A 13,010-nucleotide genomic window follows, 5' to 3' on the forward strand; every position below is an offset into this window, starting at 1 on the left:
GTCCCTATCTCACCTACCTCACTGCTTCCTGATGGATTCCCTGATGCTGACTGTGGTAGTGAACTACACGCCTGTGGTCTCCTGATAATCATGTTTTGTTTTTAGACTGGACTTCTTTCTAGGACTACATTTGACTTGGCCTCACAAGAACCTACTCCAAGGGTGACATCTAGTTCCCTAGTCCTGACCCCACCTGTCTCTTCTATCTTAATGCCATTAAACAATCACGCTTGGTCTAAATATGACACTGCTTGGAACAGAGATTTCCACATAGTAGAGATACATATTTGAAGTGCTTATGCAAATAGTGATTTTTAATATAAGGCATTTCAAAAGGTGAATGCGATAATTCTAAATTGCTCAGTTTCAGGTATGAATGTCCCCGATGTGGTATAAATACTATTGGAACCAAAAAAAGAAGAAGAAAAAAAATTCAGAAGTAACATAGGACCAGGAAAAGGGAAATCCTTTGAGTCAAGCTAAGTACAACCAATAAAGAGTATATTTATTCTTGTTAAAAATATTAGTACTATTAATTTTTTTTTATCACAAATAGGCCTTTTTATTTGTCACCATTAAATGTCTGAATTTAAACAGATTCTTAGACTGGTGGCTCATATCCATCAGCTCGTTCAACTTTAGCGCCTGTCTCATCACCAGTAGCTTTTCCAGCACTGCTACCTGCACCATGAAGCCCCATGAGTTTTCCCAGTTCAAACTTGGGCTTCTTCAGCATTTTAACTTTTCTAACAGAGACATCATGAAGTGGATAAGTAGATTGGCAAGGCTTTTCTATGTCTTTCCCAGTGCTGTCTGGTATCAATTTATTGACCGCTTCTTTCAGTCATTTGTCTGCACCTCTCGGGTCATGATTTCCATCATCTTCTTCTGGATTTGGCGGACCTACTGATGCTGAGCATAGAGGTCTTCTGAATCCGATTGTTGCACTGTTTAGTAAAACCAACACAGAAGAGACACAAAAGAAGGAAATACCCATCGGTAGTCTTGACATCAACATGAGCTTCAATCGTGGTCTGTCATTTTTTGACCATGGAGCACATTTTGTCACGGGTAAGATCCATGCCATGGAAATTAGTCAGGCAGTTTTTTCCCTGAACATCCTCTAAATTTTCTAAATGCAACCTCATCATTCTGCAAGTCAGCTAGGCCTATTTCAAATACATGGCCCTTCTGACCATCCAATGCAATTTTGGTTCTTGAGTTTTCGTGACTAGTGTTTTTCCAATATTTCTTATATTGAACATAGCTGGTGCTTTCACATCATACCAATCTTTCTTAGAAAATGGATCAACCAGTTTATTCTTTGCTCCCTTTTTGCCACCTTTCGTCAGGTGCTTGTTCTTGCCCATAGCCACGGTGCTGCTCAGAGAGCCAAAAGACTACTATTAATTTTTAAAGGTGATAATAAGCTATCGTTTACTGAATGGTGAATATCTCAAAAATTATGGTAAGTTCTTTACATAAATTACTTAATTTAATCTTACTACATTAAAAAAAGGTCAGTCTCATGTTTGTCAAAATGAAAGTTTAATGACCTTTACTAAGATCAAGGAATAAGTCTAGAATTTCTGTAAGGGAAGGGTTTAGGAGTAGAAAATAAAGGGACTTGTCTTGGGGGTTGGGTTTTTTTTTTTTATTTGTAGAGTAAACAATTATCTTAGAATATATAGGTGGCTTTAATTAGTGGTTAATGGGAACTAACCAGGGTAAAGCAATGATAAAGGCACTGCAACTGCTAAGCGATTGTGGGCTGGGATTTGAATATAGATACCCTGAATCCAAACTCAGAACTATAGCACGAATATACTGCCACCCAAACCACACTCCAACCAGAGGTTCCAAAGTTCTACTCTTGCAAGTGGGCACTGGGATATGATAAGGTATTCATCTTTAAGGAACAGATAAATTCGAGAAGACCTTCACCTGGAGTTTTAATAAAGTAGTGGGGTTTTATTTATTTTTCTCTTTTCCTTAGATTTATTGTTGTTCTCTCTTTATTGTTGTTCACTTACAGTTCTCTGCATTTTCTCCTCACCCTTCCTCCCCAACCAAAACCAAACCCACCTCCCTCCGTTGTTGCCACCCTCCCCGTTGGTTTTGTCCATGTGTCCTTTATAGTAGTAGTTCCTGAAAATCGTTCTCCCCACTGTCCCCTCCCGCTCCCCTCTGGCTATTGTTAGAGTGTTCTTAACTTCAATGTCTCTGGTTATATTTTGTTTGCTTTTATCTTTTGTTGATTATGTTCCAGTTAAAGGTGAGATCATGTGCTATTTGTCCCTCTCGGCCTGACTTAATTCACTTAGCATAATGCTCTCCAGTTCCATCCATGCTGTTGCAAAGGGTATAAACTCCTTCTTTCTCTCTGCTGTGCAGAAATCCATTGTGTGAGTGTACCATAGTTTTTTGATCCACTCACTTGCTGATCGGCACTTAGCTTGCTTCCAGCACTTGGCTATTATAAATTGTGCTCCTATGAGCATTGGGGTGCACAGGTTCTTTTGGACTGGTGTTTTAGGGTTCTTAGGGTATAATCCCAGCAGTGGAATTGCTGGGTCAAAGGGCAGTTCCATTTTTAGTTTTCTGAGGAAATTCCCTACTGTTTTCCACAGTGCCTGCACCAGTCTGCATTCCCACCAACAGTGCACTAGGGTTCCCTTTTCTCCGCATCCTCTCCAACATTTGTTTGTGGATTTGTTTATGTTGGCCACTCTGGTGTGAGATGATACCTCATTGTGGTTTTAATTTGCATCTCTCTTGATGGCTAGTAATGCTGAGCATCTTTTCATATGTCTCTGGTCCTTCCATATGTCCTCCTTGGAGAAGTGTCTGTTCAAGTCTTTTGCTCATTTTTTAATCGGGATTTTTGTCTTCCTGGAGTGGAGTCATATGAGTTCTTTATATATTTTGGATATCAAACCCTTGTCCAAGGTAACATTGGCAAGTATATTTTCCCATACAGTTGTTTTTCTTTCCACTTTAATGTTGTTTTCTTTAGCCATACAGAAGCTTTTTAATTTGATGAGGTCCCATTTGCTTATTCTTTCCTTTATGTCCCTTGTTTTAGGGGACATATCCGTGAAGATGTTGCTGCATGGAGTGACTGATATTTTCCTGCCAATGTTTTCCTCTAGGACTTTTATGGTGTTATGACTTATATTTAAGTATTTTATCCACCTTGAATTTATTTTTGTGTATGGTGTAAGTTGGTGATTGAGTTTCATTTTGTTGCATGTAGCTGTCCAGCTCTACCAACACCATTCCTTGAAGAGGCTATTTTTGCTCCCTTTTATGCTTCTTCCCTCTTTGTCAAATATTAATTGACCATAGAGACTTGAGTTTATTTCTGGGCTCTCTGTTCTGTTCCATTGGTCTATGTGCCTGTTTTTATGCCAGTACCAGGCTGTTTATATTACAGTGGCCTTGTAATACAGTTTGATATCAGGTATTGTGATCCCTCCTGCTTTGTTCTTCTTTCTCAAAATTGCTGCACCTATTCGGGATTGTTTATGGTTCCATATAAATTTCTGAAATGTTTGTTCTATATCTATGAAATATGTCATGGGTAATTTCACAGGGATTGCATTGAATGTATAAATCGCTTTGGGTAGTATGGCCATTTTGATGACGTTAATTCTTCCAGCCCATGAGCATGGTTCATTCTTCCATTTGTTTGTGTCTTCCTTAATTTCTTTCTTCACTGTTCTGTACTTTTTTGAGTACAGGATTTTTACCTCCTTCATTAGGCTTATTCCTAAGTACTTTATTTTTCTTGTTGCTATATCAAATGGGAATGTTTTACCATTTGATTTCTGTTTCTGATGTTTCATTGTTGGTGTACATACATTTGATTTCTGAGTATTGACTTTGTATCCAGCTGTTTTGCCAAATTCATTTATTAGGTCGAGTAGTTTTTTGGTGGAGTCTATAGGATTTTCCATGTACACTATCATGTCATCTGCAAACAGTGACAGTTTCATTTCCTCCTTTCCAATTTGGATGCCTTTTATTTTTCTTTCTTGTCTGATTGCTGTGGGTAGGACTTCCAATACTATGTTGAGTAGGAGTGGTGAGAGAGGGCATCCTTGGCTTGTTCCTGATCTAAGTGGGAAAGCTCTAAGTTTTGTCCATTGAGTATGATGTTGGCTGTAGGTCTCTCATATATGGCCTTTATTGTGTTGAAGAATGCTCTCTCTATTCCCACTTTGCTGAGTGTTTTTATCATAAATGGGTGCGGTACTTTATCAAATACTTTTTCTGCATCTATTGATATGATCATGTGGTTTTTGTCCTTCGTTTTGTTTATGTGATATATTATGTTTATTGATTTACAGGTATTGTACTATCCTTGCATCCCTGGGATGAATCCCACTTGGTCATGGTGTATCATCTTTTTAATGTATTGCTGGATGCAGTTTGCCAAAATTTTGTTGAGAATTATAGCATCTATGTTCATCAGCGATATTGGCCTGAAGTTTTCTTTCTTTGTTATGTCTTTATCTTGTTTCGGGACTAGGGTGATATTGGCGTCTTGTAAGAGTTTGGGGGCCTTCATTTTCTTGAATTTTTTGAAACAATCTGAGGAGGATAGGGGTTAGCTCTTCCTTAAATACTTTGTAAATTTCCCCTGTGAAGCCATCTGGTCCAGGGCTTTTGTGTGTTCACAGCTTTTTGATTACTGTTTCAATTTCATCAGCTGTTATTGCTCTGTTCAGGCTTTCTGCTTCTTCTTCATTCAGTTTTGGAAGATTATATTTTTCTAGAAATTTGTCCATTTCACCTAGGTTTTCAAATTTCTTGGCATACAGTTCTTCATAGTAATTTCCTACAATCCTTTGTGTTTCTGTGGTATCAGTTGTAATCTCTCCTCTTTCATTTCTAATTGTGTTTATTTGGATCCTCTCTCTTTTTTTCTTGATGAGCCTACTTAAAGGTTTGTTGATTTTGTTTATCTTTTCAAAGAACCAGTTCCTAGATTCACTGATCCTTAGAATTGTGCATTTAGTCTCTATGTAATTTAATTCTGCTCTGATTCTGGTTATTTCCTTCCTTCTACTTGCTCTGGGCTGTCTTTGTTGTTGTTCCTCCAGTTCTTGTAGGCATAGGGTTAGGTTGTTTATTTAAATGTTTCTATCTTTTTAGGTAGGCCTGTATTGCTATGAACTTCCCTCTCAGGACTGCGTTCGCTGTGTCCTATAAGTTTTGGGTTGTTGTGAGTTCATTTTTGTTTGTTTCCAGAAACTTTTTGATTTCTTCCCTAATCTCATTCTTGACCCATTTATTGTTTAATAGCATGCTATTGTATCTCCATGATTTTGAGTGTTTTGGGTTTTTTTCCTTGAGGTTGGTTTCTAGTTTCAGTCCCTTGTGGTCAGAGAAAATGCTTGATATGATTTCAGTTTTCTTGAATTTGTTGACGTTTGTTTTGTGTCCAATCATGTGGTCTATCTTTGAAAATATTCCACGTGCAATTTAAAAGAATGTGTATTTTCCTTCTTTGGGATGAAAGGCTCTATATGTATCAGTTAAGTCCATTTCATCTAGGGAATTGTTCAATGCCACAATATCTTTGTTGATATTTTGTTTAGAAAATCTGTCCATTTTTGACAGTAGGATGTTAAAATCTCCTACTATGATTGTGTTGCTGTCAATATCTTGAAGTCCTGCAAGATATCCTTTATGTATTTGGGTGCTCACATGTTGGGTGCATATATATTTACAATGTTTATGTCTTCTTGATGGATTCTCCCCTTCAGTATTATGAAGTGACCTTCTGGGTCTCTTTTTATGGCTCTTCTTTTGAAGTCTATTTTGCCTGATATGAGTATTGCTACCCTGGGTTTTTTGGTTTTTTCCTGTCCATGTGCTTGGAAAATTTCTTTCCAGCCCTCCACTTTCAGTCTGTGTAGGTCTTTTGTCCTGAGGTGGGTCTCCTGTAGTCAGCATATGTATGGGTCATGTTTTCTTATCCATTCATTCTGTTATTCTGTGTCTTTTGATTGGGGCATTTAATCCATTTATGTTTAATGTTATTATTGATGGATACTTATTCATTGACATTTTTTTGTACCTGTGTTCTTCTCTCTCTCACTGTTTTTCTTCTTGTTCTTAAAGCAGTCCCTTTAGCATCTCTTGTAGAGCTGGTTTGGAGGAGGTATATTCTTTGAGGCTTCTTTTGTCTGGGAAGCTCCTTATTTGCCCTTCCATTTTAATTGAGAGCCTTGATAGATAAAGTAATGTTGCTTGCAAGACTCTGGTTCTCATTACTTGAAATATTTCTTGCCATTCCCTTCTGGCTTGGAGCATTTCCATTGAATAGTCAGCTGCTAGTCTTATCAGGGCTCCCTTGAATATTACTTCCTGTTTTTCCCTTATTTCCTTTCAGATTCTCTCTTTATCTTGGAATTTTCCATTTTTATTATGATGTGTCTTGAAGTGGGCTTCTGTGGGTTCCTCTTGATTGGGTTTGTCTGTGTTTCCTGGATTTGTGTGACTTTTTCTCTCATCAAATTAGGGAAATTTTCCATCATTACCTTTTCAAACAGGTTTTGTATCCCTTGCTCTTCTTCTTCTCCTTCTGGCATCCCTATTATACGGATATTATTATGTTTCATGTTGTCCTGCATTTCCCTTATTTCCTCTTCATCTTTCTGAGCGTCTTTTCCTTTTCTTGCTCATTCTGGTGTTTTTTTTCTACCTTGTCCTCCGGCTTGCTGATTGGACCCTCTGCTTCATTGAGCCTGCTTTTGATTCCTTCTACTGTGTTCTTCAGTTCAGAAATTGTATTTTTCATTTCCTCTTGGCCCTTGTTGATAGTTTCTACTTCCTTTTTCATGTTGATGAAGTTTGCAGTAAGATCCTTATAGTTTCCCTGTAGTTTTTGGTAATTCTCTGTGAGCTCATTGAGTTTCCTTATAATCATTGCTTTGAACTCAATATCTGATAGTTGACTTGCCTCTATTTCATTTAGCATTCTTTCTGAGGCTTCCTCCTTTCCTTTCATTTGGGGGTTGTTTCTTTGTCTTCCCATTGTTTGTGAGACTTCTTGTTAGCCTCTGCTTCTTAAATTGATCTGTTCTGACTCCCTGGGTTTATGGTATGAACTTCTATGGTGGAAGTCCTGTGGGATTCAGTGGTGCAGTCTCCTTGATGTCCCGAGCTCACTGATCTTGGGTTGTCATTTATGTTGGCTGTCTGTATGTCTTTTTGTTTTGATTGTTTTGGGGTCTTTCTTTGGTGGGTCTTTCCCACCAGCTGGTTAACTGAAGGTCACTCTGTCCACCACCTCTTGTGTTCTGTTGTGCAGGTGTGGACAGGTTGTGTTGAAGGTCTTTCTTCCATGTGCACAAGGTTGTGAAGATTGTCTCTTGCTCTTGTTCAGTTGTTTGTTCTCACTATTCAGTTGTATTTCCAGATAGGTCCTGGGTTGATTTAGTGTGGCTTCCACTCTCTCCTTCACCTTTTTCTGTTGTTATCTGTTGGTGGTTCTTTTGTTCATGGGTTTCCTCTTCCAGCAGATATCCTGGTGTCTACAGCTTCCACCTACTCTGGGGCCCTGGCCCCCAGGAGACTACTGGCTGCAGTCTGAGCATCCCTCCACTCCCTCAACTGATGTTAGCTGGGTTTTATTTTTTGCTAATTTTTTTTTCAAAACCATTGACAAAGTTTCTTTAGATTTGTGTCTGCAGAAATGTTAGGTCACTGTATGCAATACGGTTTGGGGGAGGTTGGCCTCTCATTGGTAGTGAGTGATCTTTGAGGACTTTGAGGACTTTCTTGATTCATCTGTAGTGTGATTTCTTATTTCCTATCCCCTAAGAGCACCCAGGTGACATATAATAATGCATACAATTTTTCTACGTATCAAGAAAGCTTTGCAAGAGGAGAGTGAAATACCTTTCTTCTTAATAACTGACCAAATCACCACCAATAGTGTCACCTCTCTCAAGGCAACTCTCAAATAACACAAACTACGAGAATTTTGAAAAGTTCCTGAAGAAGAAAGATACTGGAAGTCCCTAGCTCTTGTGTGTGTGTAAGTATATTTTATCTCTCATGTTGAAGAACATGGTGTTCTGTGAGAGGTACAAATGTACTTAGTGAGCCAGTTATTATGAAAGGTCTGCCCATAAACTGATTGCTGAACAAGTGACAACACAAAACTCCTGTGTGCTTTAAAACTGTGCTGATTTCAGCCTGCCTCTGTGCTATAACACTCAATCTGAACAAAGGCACATGATGACTCAGGTCATATATTAATTTTTACTTTTGTATTCATTGCTTATCCAAAAATAGAAAAAAGCACATGTGCAGACTCATCCTCCTGCTTGTTTGCCACTGTTGGAAGTCTAATAAGTGTGTATGAAGAGGTGCTAATTATTAAGGAGGAGGCACAGAAGGTTCAAAGTTAGATTGACACCAATCATGGTTCTAATCCATAACTCAACATTCTTTCTGAAATGTCTGTGGCTCTTAATGATTCACAAAAAGAGAAAGCTACTGTCCCTCTTCAGCAGCTGTTTCTGTTTGGTGAAATATAGATGGCCACAAATCTGCTTTCCATTCTTCAGGGAAGAATGCTTTCCCTGAAATAGAATGGTTTGTGCTTCCCTCTGTTAGCTTCTGAATAGTATTCATTTCCAGAATGAATGCTTAGCCTTTCATAAGGGGTCCGACTAAACAAATTCTGAGATGTTTATTGAAGGGTAACACGATGACCTAAGAGATCTAGTCATTCTCAGGCAGGGAAGTCTAGATCCAAAGGAAGATTTCATTTCTTTACTTTTAGAGAGAGGGGAAGGGAAGGAGAAAGAGGGAAATAAACATCAATGTGTGGTTGATTTTCATGCATGCCCCCTACTGTGGACCTGGCCAGCAGCCCAGGCATGTGCCCTGACTGGGAATTGAACTGGCAACCCTTTGGTTCTCAGGCTGGCATTCAATCCACTGAGCTATACCAGCCAGGGCTAGATCCAAAGGAAGATTACATAATCTGAATGACAAATACAAACTAATAGGACTTCCAGGCAAAATAAAATAGAGCACTAACTGCTCTCTTTCCCCCATGCTTGACACTACTTTCAGCCTCCTTCCTGTGTGGAAAGGACTTACACTAGACTGGGAGAAGGTGGCTTTTTACCCCATAATGTTGCCTCTGCTTTCCTTCTTCCTCAAAGCTGAGTTTTCTGGGTGCTTCCATTAGTCCCAGGTATGTGCCACTTCCTGACTCAAACATTATATCTATAATCTCAACCACAACTGTGAGTGTGGCTTATAAGTAAGCTACCAATCCCTGGCCAAATTCCAGTCACAAGCTAGGGGCCCCTAAATTGTTTTCCAGCTTTACATGGCTGCCACATATACCCGTCATTTTCTACCTAAAGACAGCCTAGGTGTCTGGCTTGCCCCCAGATTACAGCTTCCCCTTGCCACAGCCATCCCAGTACTGAGTCCATAGTTTTTGATTTGCCCCTTAAAGTTTAAGAGCTTAGGGTCTAGAATCGTATTTCATGGTTCCTATCCTCACTCTATTACTGACTTGCTATGAGAGTTTGTACAAATAACTCAGTTTCTTTGAACTTCAATTTTTAAAACTGTAAAATCAGGATAATAACAATACATGCCTCATAGAGTCACTGGAAAGATTAAATAAGGTGATACATTGTATGCACTTAACACAGTATCTTAATGTAACAAGGACTTGCTAAATGTTATCTATTGTTACTGATATCCTTAATCACTCAACTGACCTGCTTGACTCCCTGATCCCCTTATATAGGTCAGGAGCTTTCCCAGAGCTGCTCACCCAGCAGAGTGGCTGCATATGGAGTTGTGAGGAGGAAAGGAACTAATGCTGTGCCTTTTGTTTTTCAGATACAGTCTTTCCTTATGCACAAATCTCCTAGATGATGACTACCACTCACCTACCTATCTTTGATACATCCTGCTCAGTTTTCATCAACTGCATCATCTCCACCTGATTGAAACACTGAAACTATCTTTAGCCCCACTGTGAGCTGGTATGCCATGCCTTTTCCCATTAGTTATACCCTCACATCCATCAGCCCTAATTGCACACTCACAGGTACCCTGTAACAACACCTGGACCCCTCCTCTCACTACCCATTAAATACTGCCTCTAGAAATTCTGAGTCATGCTATCAATGATAAGCCAATAGCTCCCATGGGGAGGGGATGTTCTTTTCTGTTTTTGTTTGTTTGAGTCAATAGAAGAAAGAAAGTTGAGGTCAATAAGGCTGAACTTTCACAGAGACACATACCTAGGTGAATATCAGAGGCATTTTATAAAAGATTTCATTTATTTTTAGAGAGAAGGGAAGGAAGAAAGAAAGAGAGGGAGAGAAACATCAACGTGTAGTTATCTCTTGCACAACCCCAACTGGAGACCTGGCCTACAACACAGGCACCTGCCCTGGCTGGGAATCGAACCAGCAACTTTTTGGTTTGCAGGCCAGTGCTCAGTCCACTGAGTCACACCAGCCAGGGCCAGAGGCATTTTTTAAAAAGACCCTGTGTTCTTTCCTTATCCTCAAAAACAATGATCCCCAACTATAGGATGATGCTAGGAATTCCACAGCTAAAACTGTCCCTAATTTAAGAACACAAATTTGGCTCAGGTAAAAGCCAACTGAAAAGCTAACATCAATATACCATCGCACAAATACTGTCACAGCCTATTCAATTGCTCTCAGTACTCACTTTCTCTACCTGATAGGCCAACCTGTAAACTCAGGTTTTCCCTACGTCCTGACCCAATTTCAGCAGAGTCAAGATTCATTATCAACATCTACTGGCTGCTACCCTGATCTCACAAACCATATGAAAGACAAAATGGTCCTCTTTTCAACAGCACATGCCCTTTATTCAAGCTGCCAGACTATCATTTCGTATATGCAGGAAGTTCTAAAAGTAGTGTGAGTTTATAGGCATTTTTTTCACTGGAAACGATTTGGGGAAATAAAAAATATCATGGAAGTTTGAACAGATTGATGCTTCAAAGAATGATTCACAGAAGAACCAGGAAATAAGCATGCAAAATTCTATGCAGATGTACATTTTTGCAAGTATATGCGCACGCTCATACTAGAAGTAATAAATAGAGGTGGAATGTGCAAATGAAAGAGCAGAGAGGTGGGACAGGAAGAGGTGAAGTATTGTAGAACTAGATAAATTTTTAAATGATGCTTCCTGAAAAATGAAGGCAATAAAATGATGTGAACACGGACCCATATAAGGGGAAATGATAATGTCACAGAGCAAAGGAGTTAGAACAAGTCCACAATTTTATACAGACATGTTCATAGAGAAACAAAGGGTCACACTAATACATTTATGTTTTCGATATTAAGACATGTAAGATGAAGATGGTGGCGAGATAGGTGGGAGCAGAGTCCACTTACCCTCAACGCCAGTGAAATACTTAGCTGATCTGAGGAGCAGAGTGAACAGCCAACAGTATTCCAGCATATATGAAGATCGGAGACCAAAGATAGAGGACATTGAAAGATCAGACGGTAAGAAGAGTGCTTAAGGACAATAAGGTCCCTGGGACCTGCGCGGGGACCAAGGCGGCTGAAGCCCTGGCCCAGGCGCAGGGTCTGCTGCAGGATTCTTGGGAGAGAGCCAGGCTGGGCTGTGTGAGCAGCCAGGTGCTTGTTTGGACCAGGGGGGCTTGAATAGGAAGAATTTCTCAAAAAGGAAAAGAAAATAGAGGCACGAAGCAGCTACTTAGAGAACTCTCCGGAGCAGCCGCGGCCTCTGGCGCCCCTCCCCACTGCGCCCCTGGACTGTGAACGCAGAAAAGCAGCCCCAGCGCTCACCTGAATCCCGGCTGGCGCGGACCCAGATTAACGGACTGGGGGCCCACAACTGAAACTCCAGGTGAGCGCGCACCCTGATAAGTGGCCCAGCTGCCTGGAGGCAGACCCAAAGTGCCCCAGTGGGCGCGTACCCCAATCAGTGGCCTGGGGCCCACACCTGAAACCCCCGGTGGGCGTGCGCCCTGATAAACGGCCCTGCTGCCTGGGCGCACAGACAAAAAGCGCCTAGGTGGGCGCGCAATCAGATCAGTGGCTGGCTGCCCCTGTGCACAGACACAAAGCAGGGGATCGGTAGCCATCCCAAGTCCCAACCGGAGATTGGCCACACAACCCGATCAATGGCCTGGCTGCTTGCAGTCGACCACAGCCAAAAGCACTGGTTCTGAAAACTCCTACGTAGGCCCTGCACACAGAACTCTACAGGGCCTACTGGCTCTCTAGGAGGAAGGCAGAACGCCCAGCAGAGGGGAGCTGCAGGGCTAGGGGAGACTGCATTCCCCGGAAAGACTCGACCCAGTAGGGGGCCAAACTACCCCATAGCAGCACCAAGAGCCCCTAGCATCTAACACAGAAAAGAGAAAGAAGGTGGACTGTGAGTTGCCCCTAAATGGTGCAACTCAAGGACAGCACAGCTGGTGAACTAAACGCCTAGTGGGGAACAGAAGGACCCCGAGGAAATAGACTGAAGGCTGAACAACAGCGAAGAGTGTGGCTCAGGAAGGGAGAAAAGTGAAACCAATCCTTCCAACCACCCCCTCCCTTTGCACAGACAGGACGACCAGGAGAACTAACCTCACCTGTTTAAAGCCAGCAGAAGACTTTCTTTTTCTTTTTTTCTTTCCTCCTTTCCCCTAGAATTCCTTCTTCCTTTCTGTCCTTCTTTCTTTTTGTATTCCTTCTTCCTTCCATCCTTTAACTTTTTTATTCCTTCTTCCTGATTTTTTTTTATTTATTGTTGTTTTAATTTTTGTTAAAATTCCTTTTTATCTTGCCTCCGATCTCCCTCTATTCCTTCTATCTTCCTTCCTTTCCTATTCTATTCCCTCTTTCCTTCCGTCCTTTCTTTTTTTTTTTTTTTCCCCCATTCCTCCTTTTCCCACAGGTGAGAAAAGAAAACCTAGAGTGCTGAAAAGACCAGAGTTAGACCGTGTT

The 13,010-nt window shown here is 40.8% G+C and overlaps 1 pseudogene; it reads right to left on the bottom strand.

The window, feature by feature from the left end:
- Positions 1-536: 536 nt before the first annotated feature.
- Positions 537-6,940, bottom strand: LOC112303530 (small ribosomal subunit protein eS1-like; annotated as a pseudogene).
- Positions 6,941-13,010: the final 6,070 nt, after the last annotated feature.

Source organism: Desmodus rotundus, chromosome X (assembly GCF_022682495.2).
Source record: "Desmodus rotundus isolate HL8 chromosome X, HLdesRot8A.1, whole genome shotgun sequence".
Lineage (NCBI taxonomy): Eukaryota > Metazoa > Chordata > Mammalia > Chiroptera > Phyllostomidae > Desmodus > Desmodus rotundus.